This window comes from Accipiter gentilis, chromosome 13 (genome assembly GCF_929443795.1).
Source record: "Accipiter gentilis chromosome 13, bAccGen1.1, whole genome shotgun sequence".
Classification (NCBI taxonomy): domain Eukaryota; kingdom Metazoa; phylum Chordata; class Aves; order Accipitriformes; family Accipitridae; genus Astur; species Astur gentilis.
The window spans coordinates 13,818,155-13,841,298 of NC_064892.1; positions in this window are offsets into that span (position 1 = coordinate 13,818,155).

Sequence of the window (23,144 nt, forward strand, 5' to 3'; positions counted from 1 at the left end):
AAATAATTGTTGTCCATAGGAACTTGTCCATTGCCAACCAATTTCTAAGCCTTACCAGTCTGTTGTGATGGTGGGAAAAAGTGTTGCTCAACTATAGAAATCAATTTTTAATGTTTGCTTGTGATTTGCAGCTCTTGCTGATTATATGCATACAAATAAAGGCGGGGGGGAGGGGGGGAGAATGTTGTTTTATGAGATTTTTATTTTCCCCTAGGAGAATGATAATTAATGCATTTTGGGACAGGACAAAACAGCCAATTAAAAACAGAGCATGTCAAGGGAAAAAATTAATCTGAACTCCAAGTGCTGACTGAAGTCAATATTGGTATTAGAGCAAAGATGTTCAATTTAAGCAACAAAATGTTTGGTTACAATTACCTCTCCAATCTTGCTTGCTAAAATTATAGAATAGCCATACAGATTTAAAGTGCTTGCCGAGATGTCAGCATGTAAAGAAAATTTATTGATATATGATAAGAACTTATTCATGTTATTGTGGCAAATTTTGTTTTCATATATAGGCACTGTTTTATTTCTTGTGTTCATAACATGTATACCACATTTACATTATTTTTAAATCTTTCTCCTTTTAAATATACTGGAAACCTGAACAGATATAAAAGAAGTGCATTTAAAATAAAAAAACTCCCCAAACCACCAAAATTAGAGTGTGAATTATCAGTTTATCCCTGAAGTAAAACTTCCAGAATATAAAAACTGTCATACTGAATTGAGAAAATGATCCATCTAGTCTAGCATAGGGTCTCTGACTTTAGTAGTAATAACTGCAATATGAATTTATACATTAATTTGCAACAGGAAAATTTTCTTCTAACTCCATTAGGTGGATTTATATCATGGGCATATTTAAAGCAAAACAATAACTATAATAATCTTTGTTAAATGCTGAGAAGTCTAGATGTACCCCCGCAACAACACTGATTGCCAGCTGATGGGGTGCAGAAATGCTGCCTCAATACACCCCAAGAGAGAGGGGACCCACGCCAAAGGGGCTGCACCTGACACAGGCACCCCACTCCTCCCAGCACAGGGCTTGGGGTTGTGGTAAAGTGTTGTCACACCCTGTTATGGATGCATGCACAGTCAAATCCAACAGGTTTTAAAGCTCAGATATATTCTTCAGTAGAAAAGTTAGTTAGAACTCCAGTAACATTTTGTAAACCAGAGGCTCGATGACGTAAGAGGAATTAATACTACACAGCCAACTTAAGAATCCTTAAGATTTAAAGTGATGGCTCAAAATGCGCATATCACTCACCTAAAAGCTGAGGGCTCTCAGGAGGAGTTACCTCGGGCCCTGCCCTGACCCGAAGGGGAGTCCCCGACTGCAGACCCACTGCTCTGTGGAGGACTGATTCCAACATGTCCTCCAGCGGGACCCTGTTTATACCCTTGTTGAATCTGACCTGTGGTCATTTAATCCCTACTGGCCAAGAAGTCACCTCAGTGTACCTGGCATGTCTCGACTGGTCAGTTCAATTTTCAACCTGCAGCCTCCAGGGTTTAGGGGTTTTTTTCCTTCCCCTTCTCCCTGTCTGGAGAAGTTGTGTTTCCTGTTGGGCGGGGGGTACTGCCACACACCCCTAAACCCAGCAACCCTGAGGATGACTGACACTGTTGACCTTTTGGTCCAGAGGGAGAGCAGAAGGGTGATTTCAGCACTAGAGCAAAGTGGTAGATACTCAGAAGTGTTGATGGGCGAGGCTGTGTAAGTTTTATCTGTATTACTACAAAATCTGTTCTATATTCATTAGATAATTTGGACTGGTAGCACATTAATTGGACTAACATTTGAGTCATATTTCCATAAATATAGTGTGTTCATTTTGCTGGTAACAAGACTTTGAGTGTATCAACTGTTTCTTTCTGTGACGTTCAGATTCTTAATCCCAGTAAGTGCATCCTTCTCAGACACTGATTATAAACAACTTTTAAATACTTTTCCTTTCATTCCTACATGTCTTTGTAGAAGTAGTCCCTATCTATTTACACTTAATTTATTCACTACCTTGACCTTCCCATTTATTAATAATAATAAATATATTTTTTTTTCAGTTGCATTAACCAGAAAAGAACAACCCATTTCATGCTAGACTACGTCAGGGACAGATTAGCAGGAGATCTCAGGGGACATTTCCTCCTTTCCCACTGTGCTGTGTTAAATGATATGACTAACTATAAAATTATGCAACTTGTCTTTGCACTTGATTTATAGTTGTTACATACCATCCGAGGGTTTCTGCCACACACCAACTGCACCACCATACTGAGGGAATGCTCTCGGTTCACTCACCATTGGTTCCTTTGGGAACTTGGCAAGGGGATCACTGCAGTAAGGATACAGCTTTTCCAGCTTACCATATTGCACATTTAAAGCACTGATTCAGCAAAGGCACAGAGGGAGACATCCTGTCATTGCAGATTAACTCTCTGTGTATATTACAAATAATCTATGTTATGGCTAAGAAACTGCTGATCACATCTTCCATGTTCCCACAGGGCATCTGAGATCTAATGTTTCTTCTTAGGTCCTGGTACTGTTCCTGGGCGCAATTAGGCCAGGACCACCTAGACTCTTGACTTCTTCTCTGCACTCTTCTACCACAGCAGTCATCATAGAATCATGGAACAGTTTGTGTTGGAAGGGACCTTCAAAGGTCATGTAGTCCAACCCCCCTGCCATGGGCAGGGACACCTTCCACTGGAGCAGGTTGCTCAAAGCCCCATCCAACCTGGCCTTGAACACTGCCAGGGATGGGGCATCCACAACTTCTCTGGGCATCCTGTTCCAGTGCCTCACCACCCTCACAGTGAAGAACTTCTTCCTTACATCTAATCTAAACCTGCCCTCTTTCAGTTTAAAGCCATTACCCCTTGTCCTATCACTACATGTCTTTGTAGAAAGTCCCTCTCTGGCTTTCTTGTAGCCCCCCTTTAGGTACTGGAAGGCTGCTATAAGATCTTCCCAGAGCCTTCTCTTCTCCAGACTGAACAACTGCAACTCTTTCAGCCTGTCTTCATAGGAGAGGTGCTCCAGCCACCTCTGACCATCTTTGTGGCCATCCTCTGGACTCACTCCAACAGGTCCATGTCCTTCTTATGTCGGGGGCCCCAGAGCTGGATGCAGTACTCCTTGCAGTCACTCTTCGCAAGCTCTTTGTAATCTGCTAGGGGTTGTGCAAAACTTCTGACTTCTTTCTAATAATAGACCTCACGATGTCCACCACAGATGATCTGTGATAGATCATCCCCAAGCTAATGCCTTCAATTTCAAGCAAGATACTGTAAAACAAATACCTAGACTGGATGCAAGAGTTCAAATGGTGTTAATAAGTTGTCACGTGAGTTGTCAGGACACTATCCCACATACCTCTATGTTGTAAGGCCTGCCAAAAGATAAAAATTCACAATGTCCTGTGGCTTTGTTATTAATCATTTTCACATGTGGTTAATTTGGCTTCATTTTCTCACTACCTGATACATACAAAACTAGCTCAGCTTGAATGTTACACTCAATTATCCTGAACAATTCATAAAAATACAGTGCCCATTCTCTTGGAGTTTCTGGGGTGATGAATGTACTTTGATGAGCCTTTGAAAGTGCTATAGAAAATTCTCTTTGAGCACAGCCTTTCCCATTTATCTTTGTCTGGAAATCATCCCTTTGCTTACGGTCAGTCCTGCAGACCATATTACTCAGCCCTCCTGCTGTTCTTATTTGGGTGAGAAATAAATTATGCTTTTCCCCTGAATCAAGGGAATCATCAGAAAAGGTTACCTTGTTACAGTTTTGTTTCTAGCATATGTACATGGGGAGAAACAGAATTCAAGATACATAAGCAAGGAGACTGAACAGATTATTAGAAGAATCTAATCAGTTATTCCTCATATACAAAATGTTCATATGTATACAGTTCACAAAAGTGCACAGGCAGTAGGAAACTGGGATTTCACAGTACATACCTGTGTAAGCTTATATCCATCACAGTAGCTCTGCTTCCTGATTGCTAGTGGGTTGCTATCTCTTTTTATGCAGTCTAATTAACATAGGATTTCGCAGAATCACGGAACAGTTGAGATTGGAATGTACCTCCGGAGATCATCTTTTCTAAACCCCCAGCTTAAAGTAGGGTCCCACTCTAGTAGGCTGAGCAGTATCTTCTCCAATCAGGTTTTGCATATTTCCAAGGATGGACAATCCACAGCCTCTCTGGGCAACCCGTGCCAGTGTTCGAATACCATCACAGTAAAAATTTTTTCTGATGTTTAGATAGAATTTCTTGTATTTCAGTTTGTGCCCATTGTCCCTTGTCCTTTCACTGACCACCACTGAGAAGATTCTGGCTCTGGATACTTACCAGATATCATTCAAATTTAGTTAGGACAAACAGCTGTTGAAACATTTGGATAATCCAGTAAATGTTTTCCCACTGAGACTAATAACTGATTAATGATTTACGTGAAAAGTTAGAGAGGGAAATCATGTGTATTCAAAGATTTGAATGGGATTATACTTCCCACTCTAAATACCTTTTTCTTCTTTCTCCAGTGAGCCAAGAGGAGGCAAATAGTTAACAAACAATGATACAGCTGCTTATATTTACTAAAACGTTAGGCAATCTTACAAGGTTATGATATCTTGCAAAGATAGAAAATAAAAATCATGTCAATGACCAGCTGGAGTGCATGGAGCTCTGCCTGGGGATGGATGAGGGGCCAACCGAGAGCTTATGGGTCAGGATTAAAGGGAGGGGAAGGACAGGTGACATTGTAGTGGGGGTCTGCTACAGGCCACCTGAACAGAAAGACCGAGCAGATGAGGCCCTCTATAGACAGATAGGAGCAGCCTCACATTCACAAGACTTGGTGCTCATGGGGGTCTTCAAGCACCCCGATATCTGTTGGAGGGACAACACAGCAGGGCATAAGCAATCCAGGAGGTTTCTGGAATGCAGTGATGACAACTTCTGTGCAGTGGCACATGAACACAATGATATTCATTAGAGATTAGTCTTTGATGTACTTCTGTATTTAAACAGGGCTCTCTCTAAATGTACTAGAGAGTTATATAATAAAACCTTTGACTCTGAATTGCTCACAGAACTGCTTAAGCTAAAGTGACTTTGTTTTTCAGCAACCTTCCTTTTAGAACAGTTTATTGCTGAAAATATACTGAAATCTCATTTTGTTTATACTGCTATGTTAGCTATTAGGATTGAAATTGGGCTTTATTAAATACATTGCTGTTTCTCCATGAACAAAAGCAAGGTGATACTATGGGTGACTTAGCCTAGATATTTTCACTGCACAAACAAAACCTGTATTTACAGTAAGATCAGCCATTAATATGTTTTATTTATCTCACTGTAAAATTGCTGCTGTTATAAAAGGAGGCTTGGTTTTGACATTGATGTAGTGAGGCAAGGCCAACAGTATCATTCCATATCCTCCTCACCCATAGGGTTACTGTGATTAGGCAAATAGTAGGAAAGGCTGTCTGGTCTTTCTGGTAAAATTCCTTAGCAACCAGTATCTATCTGTGTAGCTCTAAAAAAAAAATGCATATTTGTGAATGTGTTTGTAGGCTTAGACATAAGGAAAGAACAAAGACAGCCATGGCCTGTAGCAGCAGTTGCTCAGCTAGTCCACTAACCACCAGATACTACTTAGCCCTTGGTTTTTTTAAGTGATGAACACCAATGTCATGTAGCCTCCTTCATCCTGACATCAAAGAACCTTTGGGATTTGTTATGTGCTCATTACAAGGTTCTCCCCAGCTGGTGAAAGTTTCTGGAGAATAGGGGTACTCTATGAAAGTAAAGGTCTTTTGAGAAAACTTGGCTGCCAAGTGCTTCAAAGAAATCTAGTCTGGTTCAGAGACAATATTGGCAATTTTGACAGTCCAATTTTTCACTAAGGATCCTAACACTAGAGGCTGGTTTTGGAAGCTGTGGCCATATTTTAGATAGTTTGCAAAAATTGACAGTCATCAAAAAGAGCACTGAAAAGCAAAAAACCCAGTTCTGAGTTTTCTTAAGTTGTATGAAGAAGAGTGACACTATTGCAGTAAGTGCCATGCAGCCATGCAATGGAGTCTGGATTGAGGTTCATGAAATGGTAGCCACAATTTATCTACAACAGTTGTGATTCTTCCAATAACCTTAATACACTGTGCAATAAATCAACCAAACTCAAATGTCTAACATATTTACAAAGAGGCAAAAATCCAAATTAGAAGGAATGTTTAATTGTTCTGATAGAGTTGGGATTTTTCTTCCTCTAACACTAACTGCTTATAACTGAAATAAATAAAAAATATCACGTTACTAAAAATGTGCTCTTTGCTGCTTCTGCTTATGGTCTAATAATCCCAATACTGTAATAAGAAAATGAACAGGAAGACAACGTTCGTCACTGGTCTTTTTGACCATTAACTTTATTGTAAAAAGATTTAATGAACAAGTAACAAATGCTGTGTGTTCTTTATTGAGTGTACCTGATCAGGCAGGGTCTCCCATTGCCCCTGGTTCTGGGATAGGGTTTAGAATACATCACAAATGGAAAGAAAGCATTTCCTTGTAGCCCAGTTTGATGTTTTTCTACTGCCCTCCTCCACATTTCCTGCTGGTTAACATAGGTGCAAAGCTTTTCTCATTATTTTAGACCTGTATCCATTTGAGCCTTCTAGGATGTAAGTGGATGATTATTGTTCTTAACATTGACATTGCAGAGTGACCTTGGAACCCTCAGGTTTTTGAGTTTATAATTCCAGTTGGTTAAGTATGTAGTATGTAAATTGCTCTGTAAGGTGTGCTGTAATTTCAGTCTGTGTGAAAAAAAAAACAAACAACCACAAAAAACATGGGAGGCAAGTCTGGAAAACATAGTTTTACCTTAAAGTTGTTTAGAAATGAGGAGAATTTGAAAAGATACATAGGCTTATTCATAATACACCCTTGAATGAGTTGGCTTCTGGGTGTGCTAGGTTTTTATTGTTTAAGGGTGTAGTCACCTCTTACCTGAGATTATCCTACTGACAAGTATCTAAAAGATCTGTGGTTTGGTGTACGCTTTGACATTCAGTAAGATTCATAGCATATGAATCTGTAGCATAAACAGCATAGAAGTTGTTTCAGTACTTTACCCTTGCTACTCCACTATTTTTTAATTCCCAGAGCTCCTATTTTTGAAATTCCTTTTGTTACAGGAAGGAGCTTACTGTAATTACAGATTCTCTGAATCACACTTGTGGAGTAGAGAGGGCATATCATTACCAAAAAAGCCCTAAACTGCAGTAAACTGGAGAACTGTAATTTTTTACTTGATGCCATTTTTATAACAGCTCAGCTACAGACTTACTTTTTCCTTTAATGCACCTAAAGCTTCCCACTGTTTGCTCTGCTTTAGACTTCTGGACTCTTGGAAAGAAATCACCTAAGATACATGCCTCAGCTGAGTACTATTTCTCCTGCTTTACTGAGCCCTTGTTGGTAAGTTTGCTAAGTTCTGCATTGCGAAAGAAATGCATCAGAAATTGTTTATAACATTAAAAATAATGTTTTAAGAGTATCTACCTTTTTTCTTGCATTCAGGAGTTTAGTAAATATATAGCCAGAAGTTTGCTAAAAAATACTTTGTAAAAACATTCTGAATATTTTTATAGAGCAAAATAAGTAAACTCAATATGGTAGACTGATCAGATAATGAACTGACCTACAAAAGCTCCTCCCTTCAGGCATAGTCTCAAACTGATCCCATAGAAACTACTCACAGCATGGTATTTCCTATCCCACCCCCTTTTATGGGGGGGGGGGGGGGAGCAGACAGGGTAGAATAGGAGGGAAGCAACCCATCTTTCATTAGAACACACTGTGAATGAAGCAGCAGAAACTGATGTAGGGATTCTGATATATCACGGATCAGGCAGCAGCAAGAACAGGGCTGCTCCCTGCAGGCTAGGGAGCTAAGAAGGATCACACGGACAGCAAGGGTCCCACCAACTAGCGCCCAGTCCTCCAAATACTCAAGCAAGGCAAGTAAGACAGGCCCAGAGACTGCAGTCAGGTCCAAGCAATAGCCCAGATCGTAAAATGGTATCAAGATGATGAGGCAAGTTCAAGTTCAAGCTGGAAAGTCAATCTGTAGATCACAATTAGGCTCAGGTCCAGTGATCACTGGGCAAGTCCATAGTAATGAGGCAGGACTAAGGTCAAGCTCTGTCAAGGTATGCAGTTGAAAAAAAACGTACATGCTGTCAGGTCCAAGTCAGTCTGCAGGTGGAGGTCCAGATCAGGGGACTCTCTGGCTGTACTTACAGCTAGAAAGGAATACTTCTTCAACATAGCTCAGACAGGAACTGAAGCCCTTAAGGTGAGCTTAAATAGAGCTCCTGGGCCCATGAGTGTGGGTGAAGGCCCTAGGTGAAGCTGGTCAGGACCATTAGGGCCTAGCAGCACACACAGGGACTTGGCAACATCTAAGTTTATTTCAATTTGTATGTTTATTTCCAACCAATGGAATCATTTAATCATCATTACTTTTTAAGTTGCAAATCAGATAAAGGGAATGCAAGTGGTCACTCTCTGTCTGAGAGGGAGATTGGGAGATTTCCTGGGACAGTGAAATATCCCACCTGGGTCTACCATATAGTTAAGTAAAAGATTAAACGGATTCAGCAACTGGCAGTTTAGAAATACTGCCCTAGCATCTTTTGCATGTAATAGTTGAGGGATAGATAGATAAAGAGGATTTGGTACCTGTTTCACATATGCTCTGTTCCAGCCTGTGGAAAACTATATTTGACAGTAACCACAGCAGCAAAACTGATTAGGCATGTTTGAATGAACAAATGATGAAATACAATTTTTTATTTAGAGTTTCAATAAAGGAAGCTTAATGCTGTAAACAAATATATTCAATTCTACTCTAAAAAAAATCAGGTGGATGAAATAGCTGAAATGGTCATATTTGTAACAAAAGCAAAATATTACTTTTTTCACACACAAGAAATTACATTCAATAATGTGTGGCTGAACCTACGAAAGTAACCTTCAGAAGAAGTAGGCATAATTTTTTTCAGACCTATCTTATGGCTATATGTTTGATATCTTTTCAAGCACTTTCTGTTTCTGCTGAGCTGTTTCCCAGAGCATGCATTATTGGGAAAAAGGAAGAACAGATGCAAAGCAGATATTATGTTTTTACTTGATGCACTTCTGTAAATCACTTAAAGTACAAGAACAACACACCCTGGGAATCTACAGATGAAGAAGGATTACTAGAACACCTTTTTGCTTATCTGAAGCAATACAGTTATGATTATGCTGCTAGCAGTTTGCATACTGATCTCCATAAGCAAGCAAGTTAGTGGCTATTGCAATGTGGAAGACATCCTTAGATCAAATTAAACACATTGCCATTTATCTCACACCTTTGCCCTTTAAGGATTTATAAAGCAGGGTAATTCCTTTCTCCACATGACTTTTACAGTCATGGATACACATTCATAGAAACAGGAACTGAAACATACTGCTTTTCACATCTAAAATGATCCTTGCTAGGTTTTAGAATCTAAATTCCACCTCTTTCTTCCTGATGGTTTTCTGTGAGTTATGATCTTATTTAATTGAAAGATTATTATATGTCTGTGTTCCAACCTGGTTTCAACCCTACTTATGAGTTCAAAGCTGAGAAGAAAAGTAAATCTCAGTGTTTCAGTTCCTGGACTACTGTTACACTCACCTAACATGAAAGGTTCTGGGAGTGTTTGAAATAAGAGAGACAGACAATCATCCATATCCAAGTATATGAGTTAGGTAACTTGAGTTGTAAGAAGGAATTTTTAGCCACTCTTCATTTAGCATAAGCTGGGGTTATTTAAAGAAGCACAAAGAGAATTCCCACTCTCTATTTCAGCTAACCAGACACATGCCAGTGGAGAGAAAACAAAGACACTGTTTCATGTCGCCTAAGGTGATAAGTTATTCTTGGTGGTAGGAAATACTGAAAATATATTACTGACATGGCCAAACTTCACTCTTTCTGAATGAAGTTCAGCCAAACTTTGGTCTATCTGTAATCTTCCTTGTAAATATATCCTTGGCTATTTAGGGCAGTCTAATTTTTCCTATTTTTTGGCTAATTTAACTAACCTGAGATACTTTGGCTTGCTTCAGCTGCCCACACACAGGCATGCAGTACCATTTGGATGCTAAATAATTGCTCACAGCATTCGCCCACTGCTTCAGAAAGACGAGAGTCTTTCACAAATTCTGTGTCCATTCTGCGTCCATTCTGTGGACCTCGCCTGACTGTGCTGGATGCTCTAGGCTGTTCTAAGTGGTATTAAACGTCCATAATTTGGTAGTCAAATCACTCTCTTGGAGTCTGAAAGTTAAATATGGATCTCATTTTGGTTTTCCATTTATGACATTAGTGTTGTAGGCTTTTAATAAAAATAACAAATATGGTACTTTGATACCAGAGGACTGAGTGCTGCACAAATATTTGTGAAGCAACTAATAATTCTGTTTTCAAAGTAGACTTTTGAAAGGGATGTGGCTAATAAAGCCAATAACTTCTCAATGAACAATAAACACAAAACGTTAATAAATGAGAAGAGTACCATAAATTACATGGAATGAAGATCAGGTGCACTGGAACTCATGTGCTCATGCAGTTAGGAGGAAGCACTTTACTCACATTTACAGTTCTGCAGAGAACTTTAACTTCATTATTCTTCCCTTTGGAAGACAGCATTTTCAACCACAATAAAATTATTTTGAAATAATTTATGGATATTTTTTTTCTTTTTACTTCTCAAGCAAAAAAACTATGGTATGACATCATAATGGCATCAGCAACATATGTTAAGGAGGATGTGGTGGGTTGACTCTGGCCAGCAGCTAAATATCCACTCAGCTGCTTACCTGCTCCCCTTCTCCATTCCCCCCAGCAGGACAGGGGAGAGAAGTGGAAGAACAAAAGCATTCTTTATCTCATGGGTCAAGATAAAGACAGTTTAATAAGTGAATGAAAGAAAGGAAACAAAAAAAGTGATGTGAAGGCAATCGTTCACCACCTCCCACAAGCAGACTGATGCCCAGCCAGTATCCAAGCAACAACTACCTTGGATAGACCGAACATCCAGTTTCAACTGCTAGGCATGATGTTATGTGTTATGAAATATGTCTTTGGTCAATTTGGGTCAGCTGACCTGGCTGTGTTCCCTCCAAAGCTCTTGCCCACAGCTAGCCTACTCACTGTCAGGGGCAGAGTGAGAAACAGGAAAAGCCTTGACATTGTTCAGCAATAGATAAAACATTAGCATGTTATCAACACTGTTTTAATCTCAAATCCAAAACACAGCATCATACAGACATTAAGAAAATTAAGTCTGCCCTAGTGAGACTCAGTACAGAGGACTAGAAATTTTAGGTTCAAGGCACAGACTTCTCTTCTTCAGATAGCAAAGGAAATAAATTAAAGGATGATTATATAAATCAGCTCAAAGACCTCTGCAGTTTATACACTCTCTCTGATAGTTGCTTGCTGCAGATGTCTAGGGAAGAGTGAAGATACAGCACAAACATGCCAATACTTCCCCCAATATGCTGTTATACTTACAAAAATTTCTGGTGCAGATCCACAGTGTTATCTTTGTATCTAATAGTCCATGGGGCTGTGGTCTTCCATGAACTATTCCCATCTTTCTCTGAAGCTCTTTAAACTGTTATCAGCCACAACATTTGATAGATCTGTAAGTTTCTTATTTTATACATGTAACTAACACTCATGGACAATTAGATTCATTTTCTTGATAGCTTTACATATATTCACTGACTACCTAAAAATGATGAGACATCATTGTCTTAGATTCTATTCCAGCATCTGAAAACCAGGAAATTTTCTCAGTTGTCATGAAGGAGCTAGATTCTGTTCATTTAATTCTTGTTATCCCCTGACTTGACTTCAACTCCTTCAGTCCCTCTGGATTACTCAGTTCTTCACACAGTACTAGCTTCTTGTCTCAGTCTCCTAGCTGTGGCAGTGCCAATTTTCTACAATGTCTTTCAATCATCTAGTTTTTTTCCTGTTATTCAGTCTGTTCTCCAGTCCCAAAGCCCTCCATATGTTCCTTATCCTTATCCTTTTGCTTCATCCCTTTCTGCTTCTTTCAAACATGAATCAAAATCTTACTGCAGATGAAAAACATCCAAAAAACCCAGAAACAGAACAAGGAAACCAAATGTAAAGGAGAATCTGTCACCTGCTAAACTGAGTAAGATGTTATCATGGAAAAAACCTCTGATGGAAAATAATGCACACAATATTATTTTGTAGTGTGCACTGCTCTTATTGCAATTATTTGTCTTAAATTGTATTTAATGCATATCTATACTTTGTATGATACTGTTTTATGAATAGATATTACTTAGACTATATATATTTATAAATATGAATATATATAAAATTTAATATTATTGATTATTTAGACACATAATAATGATGAAGTATCAGCTGAGTATTATTACTCACCCATCTCAAAAAGAATACTGCAGAAGTTGAGGAGGCTTATGTATGAACAATGGGAACAATCAAAGGCACAGAGAAACTCCTATATTAAGAAAAACTGAAGAAGCTGTCAGTGTTTATGTTACCAAAAAACCCCAAACAAATCAAAACCAAAGAAGATGTCTCAAGCTTACAAATTAATGAATGGCTCAGACAAAATAGATCGTGAACTTCTTATCTTCTAACACATAAACAAGGGAACATTCACTAAAACTGAAGACTGAGAATTTTAAAGATAATCAAAAGTTAGTACTGAAGAGTTTATTTTAGAAAGCTTTGCCACAGAAGTCTCAAAGAGTAAAACTTTAAATTTCAAGGAAAAAAAAGAAGTATTAGTCCTAGGGTTATTTTATGGTTTCTAGCTAGAAAATACTCTAAGGCAGGAACATTACTCTCATGCCTTAAATTCCTCTAATTTTTAGGATCTGAGTTAAATGGGTGTGGTTTAGACTTTCCCCCATATTAACATCTAGAGTATTCTGTCATCTTCTTTCACCATTGTATTGGGTCTGGCTGAGATGGAGTTAATTCTCCCCATAGCAGCCTTCATAGCGCTGTGCTCTGCATTGGTAGCTAGACAGGTGCTGATAACACACCAGTGTTTTGGCTGCTGCTGAGCAGGGCTCGCACAGCATCAAGGCTGGCTCTCCAACATTTCTCACAGGCAGGCTGGGGCTGGGCAAGATCTTGGGAGGGGACCCAAACTGACCGAAGGGATGTTCCATACCATATGATGTCAGCTCAGCTATAAAAGCTAAGTAAAGGGAGGAGGAAGGGGAGTCAACAGGGAACGCCCTTGCCAGTGTGATGCCCATTTACAAGAAGGGTCAGAGGGAGGATCCAGGGAACTATGGGCCTGTCAGCCTGACCTTGGTACTGGGGAAGATTATGGAACAGTTAGTTTGTCGTGAGAGCACTCACATGGCAAGTCCAGGACAAGCAGGGGATCAGGCCGAGTCAGCATGGTTTTACAAAAGCAGGTCCTGCTTGACCAACCTGATCTCCTTCTATGAGCAGGTGACCCGCCTAGTGGATGAGGGAAAGGCTGTGGCTGTTGTCTACCTGGACTTCAGCAAGGCCTCTGATGCTGTCTCTCATGGCATACTCCTTGACAAGCTGGCATCTCATGGCTTGGACAAGTGTACTCTTTGCTCGGTAAAAAACTGGCTGGCTGGACGAGCCCAGAGGGTTGTGGTGAATGGAGTTAAATCCAGTTGACGGTGGGTCACAAGTGGTGTTCCCCAGTGCTCGGTGTTGGGCCCCATTCTGTTTAATATCTTTATCGATGATTTGGATGAGGGGATCAACAAGTTTGCAGATCACACCAAGTTGGGCGGGAAGGTTGATCTGCTTGAGGGTAGGAAGGCTCTACAGAGAGATCTGGACAGGCTGGATTGATGGGCTGAGGCCAATAGTATGAAGTTCAACAAGGCCAAGTGCCGGGGCCTGCACTTGGGTCACAACAACCCCATGCAGCGCTACAGGCTTGGGGAAGAGTAGCTGGAAGAGTGCAGTGGAAAGCTGCTCAGCGGAAAAGGACCTGGGGGTGCTGGTTGACAGCCGGCTGGATATGAGCCAGCAGTGTGCCCAGGTGGCCAAGAAGGCCAATGGCATCCTGGCCTGTATCAGAAATAGGGTGGCCAGCAGGAGCAGGGAGGTGGTTGTTCCCCTGTACTCGGCACTGGCGAGGCCGCACCTCGAGTCCTGTGTTCAGTTTTGGGCCCCTCACTACAGAAAGACATGGAGGTGCTGGAGCGTGTTCAGAGGAGGGCAACCAAGTTGGTGAGGGGCCTGGAGCACGAGTCTTATGAGGAGCGGCTGAGGGAGCTGGGGCTGTTTAGTCTAGAAAAGAGGAGGCTGAGGGGAGATCTTATCACTCTCTACATCTACCTGAAAGGGGGTTGTAGTGAGGTGGGTGCTGGTGTCTTCTGTCAGGTGGCTGGAGATAGGACAAGAGGAAATGGCCTCAAGTTGCGGCAGGGGAGATTTAGGTTGGATATTAGGACAAATTTCGTTACTGAAAGGGTTGTCAGACATTGGCATAGGCTGCCCAGGGAAGTGGTTGAGTCACCATCCCTGGAGGTATTCAAAAAGCATGTAGACAAGGTACTCCAGAACATGGTTTAGTGGGCATGGATGATGGTTGGACTCAATGATCTTGAAGGTCTTTTCCAACCTAAATGATTCTATGATTCTATGATTTTCATCTTCCGGAGCAAAAGCTACGTATACTGAAGCCCTGCTTCCCAGGAAGTGGCCAGATGATGCCTGCTGATGGGAAGTAAAGAATAACATCATTTGTTTTCCTTTGCTTTTGCACGTGTGACCTTTGCTTTCACCTTATTAAACTGTCCTTATCTTGACCCACGAGCCTTTTGTTATATTTTCTCTCCCCTGTCCAGCTGAGGAGGGGGAGTGATAGAGCAGCTTTGGTGGGCACCTGGCGCCCAGCCAGGGTCAACCCACCACAACCATAAAACAGTTGGGTCTATTCCACCAGTGAGAATACAAGAGAAAACAAGCCTTATACTTGAATTCAGTTATATGGTGATTTCTTCATGCTAAATTTAACAAGGTGAGAGAGATGGGTGTCTTAGCCATTGAGTTAACAAACTATGCTACATGCCTACTTACCCTCCCTGTACAGGGCTTAGGAAGAGTTTGGTATCTAGGAATGGGATACAAAATTTCATGAAGGCTGAGGAAAAAGTCTTCAATGGTTTGTCTGTTAGAACAGTTACCTTTAGTGTTTGGGTTTTTTTCTGGTGGTTAAAGGGGAAGACATCGATCAGCTGATTTATACAGAAACCAGGAGATTACAAGTAGTTTTTTGAAACAAAGAAGGAGTCAGCCTGAAAAGATGATTAGAAGCAGCTTAAAATATGTAACAGGTTGGGAGAGACCTTGGATAGGAAAGAATAGCAGTTAAAACCTGGTCTGACATTGCCAGAAGTCATGCAACCAGCATCACAACCTCAGTCTAGACCTGATACAGCAGCCTCCTCGTGGAACACCAGGAGCAGCCTGCACCAAGCTGGTGGGTTGTCATTGTGTGGTGCAACAACCCCGACTGTGAGTGTGCATGTGGGACCTTGTGGGGCATTTCTCACCCGTGATTTGGTCACCAAGATGTAAAGAGTGGAAAGTGCATATAAAACTTGCATACCCATGTCTTCTATACGAGAGGTACTTATGTAGGAGAACCTGCTCCCAGAAGAGGGGATCTGCAATTGTATTCCACACTTCCTGTGGAAGGGGGTATGCATGCAACTACGTGTTCATGTAGAATTAGAGAAGGGTGCATAGGAATTTTTTAGGAGTTTAGCACTTTGTAAGTGCTTAATGCTATGCTTTATCTCTTAGTATTGATATTGATCCTGAGTTTTCACTGGTTGATGCCTAATTATATATTGTTAATGAATTAATAAACTATTGATTCTGATTTTGGCTTAAACAATCTGAAAAGAGTGTTTTTTTCCCTGTGATAGTCCTGAATTCATGTTAGGATGCAACCTGGATGCATAAGATATCCCTTCCAATTCTCTGATCTCTGTAAAAAAGAAAGTTGATTCCTTGCAGATTTCTCAGATACCTTAGAATATCTGAAATGACACAGTAAGACTATATTTAGGCAAGAAAATTTCTTTCTCAATGTTTTCAACCTAGAATTTCCAAGTACAGAAAATCAGTGGTGTTACTTCACTGTTTTAGGATAGCTTTTAACAAGATCCATTGCTATTTCCGAACCAAATCTTACCATCAAAATATCTGCTAAGTTCTGTTCCCTCAGGCTGAAATGATTGATAGACCCTGAAGAAATTATACACAATTATACATAGACCCTGAAGAAATTATACAAAAATATTATCTGAGGGCCAGGGTAGGTGGTAATTTGGAGACACTACTACACTGATAGCGGAGCTTTGTGGAAGAACTTTTAACATAAATGTGGTAAGAAAATGCATTTATAAACATAAAAAAGAGGGTAGGATTCTTGTTTTAATCAGATTTATTTTACCTCACAGTTTTTCATTGTCTATACAATTTGTTTATATCACTGATCTTGATATTACTGAACCAACATAGTGATAATTGAGAAAATGTGCAGGAGAGAGAGTAAAGGAAGTAATCAACAAAAAAAACCCAGGTCTCTAAAACCTAAAATATTATCCTCTTGTTTAGGAAGTTTCTAATCCATGATTTCTGGAAGCTGGAAGGCTGTGTGGTTTCATGTTATGCTCTTGTGCTGTTCTTTATTACTGGTCAGAGTCTCAACAACATGTCAAGCTTCATTGGGCACTTCAGGCATTACTATGCTTGAAAATTATATTTTGCATGCTTAACAGGTGTGACATGTCAGCATTACAAAAAAAAGCACATCAGTAACATAACAATGTTAGAAGAATGTTGAATCTGTTCTAGTAAAACCTATCTACTAATGAATTAAACAGAATTTCAGAAGATACTTTGTTCCAATTTCCAAAGTTTTCATAGTTATTAATGAAATAAAGAACATTTGTCATATATATTTTATGAATATCTTTAGTACAACAAATATTATGAACTCATTTTTGATCAAGTGCAACTGAAACAGTGATTCCAATATATGTCTAAAATAAGAAATAGTTTAAGTTTTCTTTTTTTTTAACTTAATCTATTCTTTATAAATAATGTTTATGCAATTTTTCAGAGATAAATACCTTTGAAATACATGGCAACAAAAAGGGGAAATTATTGGAAAGTTGTTATCAATTAGTATATAATTAGTATACTTTTGCATGTATAATCCACTACTTGATGAATACACTATTTTAAAGGAAAGAATATTTGAAAATACATTCTCATATAACCAGTATGCTCCGGTGACTCTTGTAAAATCAGAGATAATCGCAGAAGGCAATCAAAAGCAGGGATGTCATTAATAGAAATAAAAGTCTTTTATGAAATGCAGATATTTCATTTATATACATCTAAAGCATGTGTTGTTTTAAATGTTGATTTATGAAGATGAGGAATCATTAGGGTTTATGTTCATGAAATCTCACTATAAATATACTGTCCTGAACAAATGTACCAGTTTAATCTTAGAATGCAGAGTTATGAGCCTTGGAGAAGGTCATAAAAATATTAAAGCAGAAACTGAACTGTAGCTGAATTACCCCATGCTTCAACACATTTATTGACTGACATCAACATTTTACCTAGCACAGATTAATCCTACTTCCACAGGTGGTTTGGAGGGGTCCTTGTAGAAACTAAAATCTGCAAACCTGTATTTGTAGTCATCTCTTGACTGTGCAAGTAAAATGGATCTTTCAGGGCTTTCTCCACTCATGAAAACAGTGAAGTCTTATATTCTTAGAGGGATGCAAGCCACTCTTTAACCCTCTGCAGAGACTACAGTTCTTCCACCCTGCAGCACAGACACTTTGCTAATGGGAAAAAAAAAGAAATTTAAGGAACTTGAAAATAACAGTTAAAATATTACTAAAATGGGATTGGATCAACGCCAAAATAAAGGTATTAAACTTTTCTTAAGAAATGTGCTCAAAGCACACACTTCCAGTGTATCAGTCCACCAATGTTCTCAGAAGAAATTCCTTAACAAGTATTTAAATGTACAATGTAAATAGTTATAGCAAAAATAGAAAATATTTTATTTTTTAAAATTAACAATTTAACACAATTTACTCACAAAACTAGTGTACAAAAAGTATTTAAAACCAACTTAAGATAGACTGTTAAGCAGTTAAGCCCCATGCAGCTGGTCTCTCACTGCCCCCCAGTGCAATGAGGCAGAGAACTGGAAGAGTAAAAATGAGAAAACTTGTGTTGAGATACAGTTTAATAGGTAAAGAAAAAGCTGTGCTCTCAAGCACAGCAAAATAAGAAATTCATTCACTACTTCCCATCAGCAGGCAAATGTTAAGCCATGTCCAAAGCAGGACTCCATCACGTGGTTGCTTGGGAAGACAAATGCCATAACTCTGAATACCTTCCCCTCCTTCCCCCAGCTTTTATCGCTGAGCATGACATTATATGGTATGGGAAATCCTTTTGGTCCGTTGGTGTCAGCTGTTCCATCTGTGTCCCTTCCCAATGTCTTGTGCACCCCAAGCCTCCTTGCTGGTGGGGCAGTGTGAGAAGCAGAAAAGGCCTGGAGTCTGTGTAAGCACTGCTCAGTGATAATGAAAATATCCCTGTGTTATCACTTATCATTTAACAAAATGTATTGTTAATAAAAAGTTATCATTTGTGACACTGTTTCAAATCCAGTCACAAATCCAAAGTCACAAATCCAAAACATAGCACCATATAAGCTACTATGAAGAAAATTAATTCTATCCCAGCCAAAACCCAGTACAATCATACAGAAGAACCGCTCCCTTCATCTTTTGTCTCATGTGCTATGAATTCCTTTTTCAATATTAACATAAACTGGCAAGATGTTATCAGACATATATCCTGCAGGTAATAACTGCTTAAGTTAGTGAAGCCATCGCAATGTACAACGTCATGCACATGTCATGGATTGTGCCATGGGCATAACTGTTTAAAGGACCTCATGTTGAGGGCTGAGTAAATTACAGATTTAAGAATCATAAAATCATCAAATATTTTTTTGGGGGGATTGGGTTTTTTGGGGGGCTGTCTAGAATAGGGTGGATCTCAATATGAAACATGGTTAGAATTGATATGTAAAGTAATTTTTTCATCCTGTCCCACAATTTTATAATAAATATAGCTCTAGAAAGAAATCTTCATCTGAATACTTGAATATTCTGTTTATACAGTCAAAAAAGTGGTATCTGCCATCTTCTGCACACATCATAAGTGTGGTAATGGATAGAAGAATATTTCTTCTTAAGCAAAAGATTATACTGTGGCTTTTGAGGTCAAAAAAGAGCTGGCCTTAAAGTTACAGGGACATACCCACCTCTCACATAGGGTAAATGGGTCTTGTCTAAATAAAATTCTACCATTATATTCTCTTGAACTTAAATGCATGCTATACACTATAGAGTATAAACAAAATTGTAGAAATCTCATCTTTTTAATCCTTACATTTTTTAACAGATTTATGCAAATGAGTTTGCTGTATGAATAGTAACCAAACTAACTGTCTTTAAATTGAACATAAAATTTCAGTGGAGACTTGGTTCACCTATTCTTGATGCATAAATACACAGTAAAAAAAATATTTTTTAAAGCATACTTAGAAACCATGAAAATACATTTCATTTGGGGAAAAATAAAATTTCTTATGCAAAAATTCCAGAAATGCTATTTTTCATGTCAGTTGCCTACTCACAGCAGTTCCGAGAGGAAGATTTTGTATTAATTTATTAACATTTATAATTTTGAACTACCAAAGAGGAGACTAGGATTTCTGAATAAGCTCAAAAGACAGATGAAAACTATGTTGGAAATAGGTGGTAAATACGTTTCTCTGCTGAGTTTTCTTTGTCATGACACATACTTCACAATCCTGAAAATCCTGAGTAAGTCTTTAGTGAGAGTTGTACCCTTCATTCTCTGGCTCACCAATGAGTAGCTTCTCCATCTCTCTGGCCTGCCTTCTCACATGCCCATCAAGCCATGAACAACTCTCCAGCTCACTGCCCAAACTTGGGAATTAGGCAGCTTCATGAACCCCTCTCTCATGCCAGCCCCTTGCCCAGAGACAACTTCTGCCACAGCCTCAGCTTGCAGATCCTAATGCCCACCCATCCCCACAGAGATACAGATACCCAATTAGCCTAATGGTATCCCACTTCTGACATCAACATTCATTCCTGTGGTTTAATACCAAATTGACAGTGCAGAGACTAAATAGACTTGGATGCCAGTACACATCTGGTTACAGATATGTCTAAAGTTAACAAGTGATATGACCTCTCTGTCCCATGGGGAAGACAATGTAGTCCTGGAGAAAAGTCAGGCAGGCCAGTACAGGAGTTCTGGCTGTGCCATGTGTGATCCTGGGGATGGGCCCTGGGATCCCCTCTGTTCTCTCTCCAAGGCCTCCCAGGGTCTCTTCCAGGTCTCTCCCTGAGTTACCCCAGATGCAATCAGTTAAAGGGTTGGATAGATAATATCCATTTCTGATCAGCCCATTCAGATTTCTGAAGCACGTAAACAGGCCATCAGCATTGCAGGTGCTCACAGTCTGCCCTTCTCAAACGTTGTCTGCATGTCTCTCAGAGACTAATGTGTCTCCTGCCCTTAAATTACTACCTTGTTCCTGCCTCGTCCCTTAGAATTCCAGCCACTCCCAACCCATGCCAATTACCGCAGAAGCCCATGGAATATGAGAAAAGGCTGAGACAACAGGGTTTGTTTAGCCTGAAGAAGAGAAGGCTACAGGGGACTTACTGTTGTCTACAGCTACATGGAGAAGAGACCCAAAACTTCTCCAGTCTGGAGAGAAGAGAGTGGAGGAGAGAAAGAGAATGATTTTGTAGGTATCAAACAGAAAGTAAAAAAGATGGACAAACACAGGAAAGGTAAATAGAGAGGATGAAGCCAACAACAAACTCTAAGAAGCTATCAAAAAAATCACAGCATTTTTTTCCACCTCAGTGTTTGCAAATCCAGTCTTCAAGGGCTGCTTGCTTTTTCTTTTAGAGGAGTGAAGTTACATGTTTGCATTTAAATGATCTGCAGTGAAGTGCTTTCATTTTTCAGATGATTTGTCTTTATTATTGTCTTGAACTCATGTGTATTAACTGAGCAGTATACTTTTGAAAGAAGTAACAAAATCGCCCACAAGAGCCAAGCATTGCCATGGTTATCTGAAAATAAGTTCATAAAGACGAAGACTTAAGGATCTGACTCAGATTTTGTACAATTATAACCTCAAGCACCAAATGTAATGGGTTAGGTAATTTAAAGTAAACATAAGTGACATATTTAACGTTTTCAAAAATTATAACACATTAAAAATTATGACAAATTAATTTCAAAAATTAAGAGTGTAAAAGCCTATTGATACAGAAACTAAACTCTGAGTTTCATATTGAAAAGCAGGAAAAGAAGTAATGAACTGTCTCATTTTATTATCACCTCTAATAAGTAAATAAATTGCAGGATTAAGGTTTTGAATAAACCTTATGATGTGGTTTAAGGCCAGCTGGCAACAAAGCACCATGCAGCCGCTAGCTAATTCCTCCCCCCCAGCCCCGGTGGGACAAGGAAGAGAAAATATAAAGAAACGCTCATGGGTTGAGACAAGGACAGGGAGGGATCACTCACCACTTATGGTCATGGGCAAAAGACAGGCTCAACTTGGGGAAAAAACAAAATCAGTTTAATTTACTATAAATCAAAACAAAACAAGGATAACGGGAAGTAAAACCCAACCTTAGCACCCCTTCCGCCAGCCCTCCCTCCTTCCCAGCTCACCCCCACTCCCGGTTCTCTCTCCCTCCTCCCCCGGCAGCACAGGGGGATGGGGAATGGGGGTTGGGGTCAGTCCGTCATACCTTGTCTCTGCCGCTCCTTCCTCCTCAGGGGGAGGAGGACTCCGCACTCCTCCCCTGCTCCACCGGGTGTCTCTCCCATGGGAGACAGCCCTCCACGAACTTCCCCAATGTGGATCCCTCCTACGGGCTGCAGTCCTTGGGACAGGGAGCGGAGGCCATTTTGTGGGGCCCCCACCCCCTGCTCCGGCGTGGGCTCCTCTCTCCCCGGGCTGCAGGTGGGCATCTGCTCCCCCGCTCCCCTCCGCGGGCTGGGGACACACAGCCTGCCGCCTGGTCTCCCCACGGGCTGCAGGGGCATCCCCTCCTTTCTCCCTGCCCTCGGGATCTGCACAGGGGTTCCTCTCCCATCCCGATCCCCCGATTCCCGGCAGGTTTCCCCTCTGGAATCTGTTCTCCCAGAGGCGGGTCCGGCTCCCAGCCGGGGAAGCTTCCAGCAGCTTCCAGCAGCCTCCGGCCCTGTGGACCCTACCCCACTACCAAAACCCCACCACACAGACCCAAAACACCTTATTACAAGAATTAAAAAAGCAATGGTATAAAATAGCCTTAATTTAATTTAAATCATGATTTCTGGATGTAACTGTATCAAAGAGTAATGTGATCCGGGCTCCTATTAGGTGTTATATTTTTCTGGCTAGGAAAATACAGAATGGATCAGTATATATAGTATATGTATTTTGGAAAGGCTTAAAGAATTCAGTGAAAAAATAGAAATAAGGAAAAGCTTTTGGAAATACTGAAACTTTTAAGGGAGTTACTCTATTTCTCTTTTCTTTTTCTGAGGGGGGCATTGAAATTCAACTTTCTGTATTAATCACTGGTTTTGGATGTAGGTTGCTCAGATATAGTAGGATGTTACTCACTCAGAACTGATGTTCATAACATACTTTGAGTTTCACAGAGAGTAATGGTGTCTTTCTCAGGTGGCATGTAAGATGTACCTCAGAGAAATATGTTTGGATCTGTGGGACTAAATATAAACTTCAGTTGTCCCTCACATGAAGCTACCATGAGCCCTACATACAACTGTCATGTATGTGTGCAAATGCATAGTATAAGTCCTGA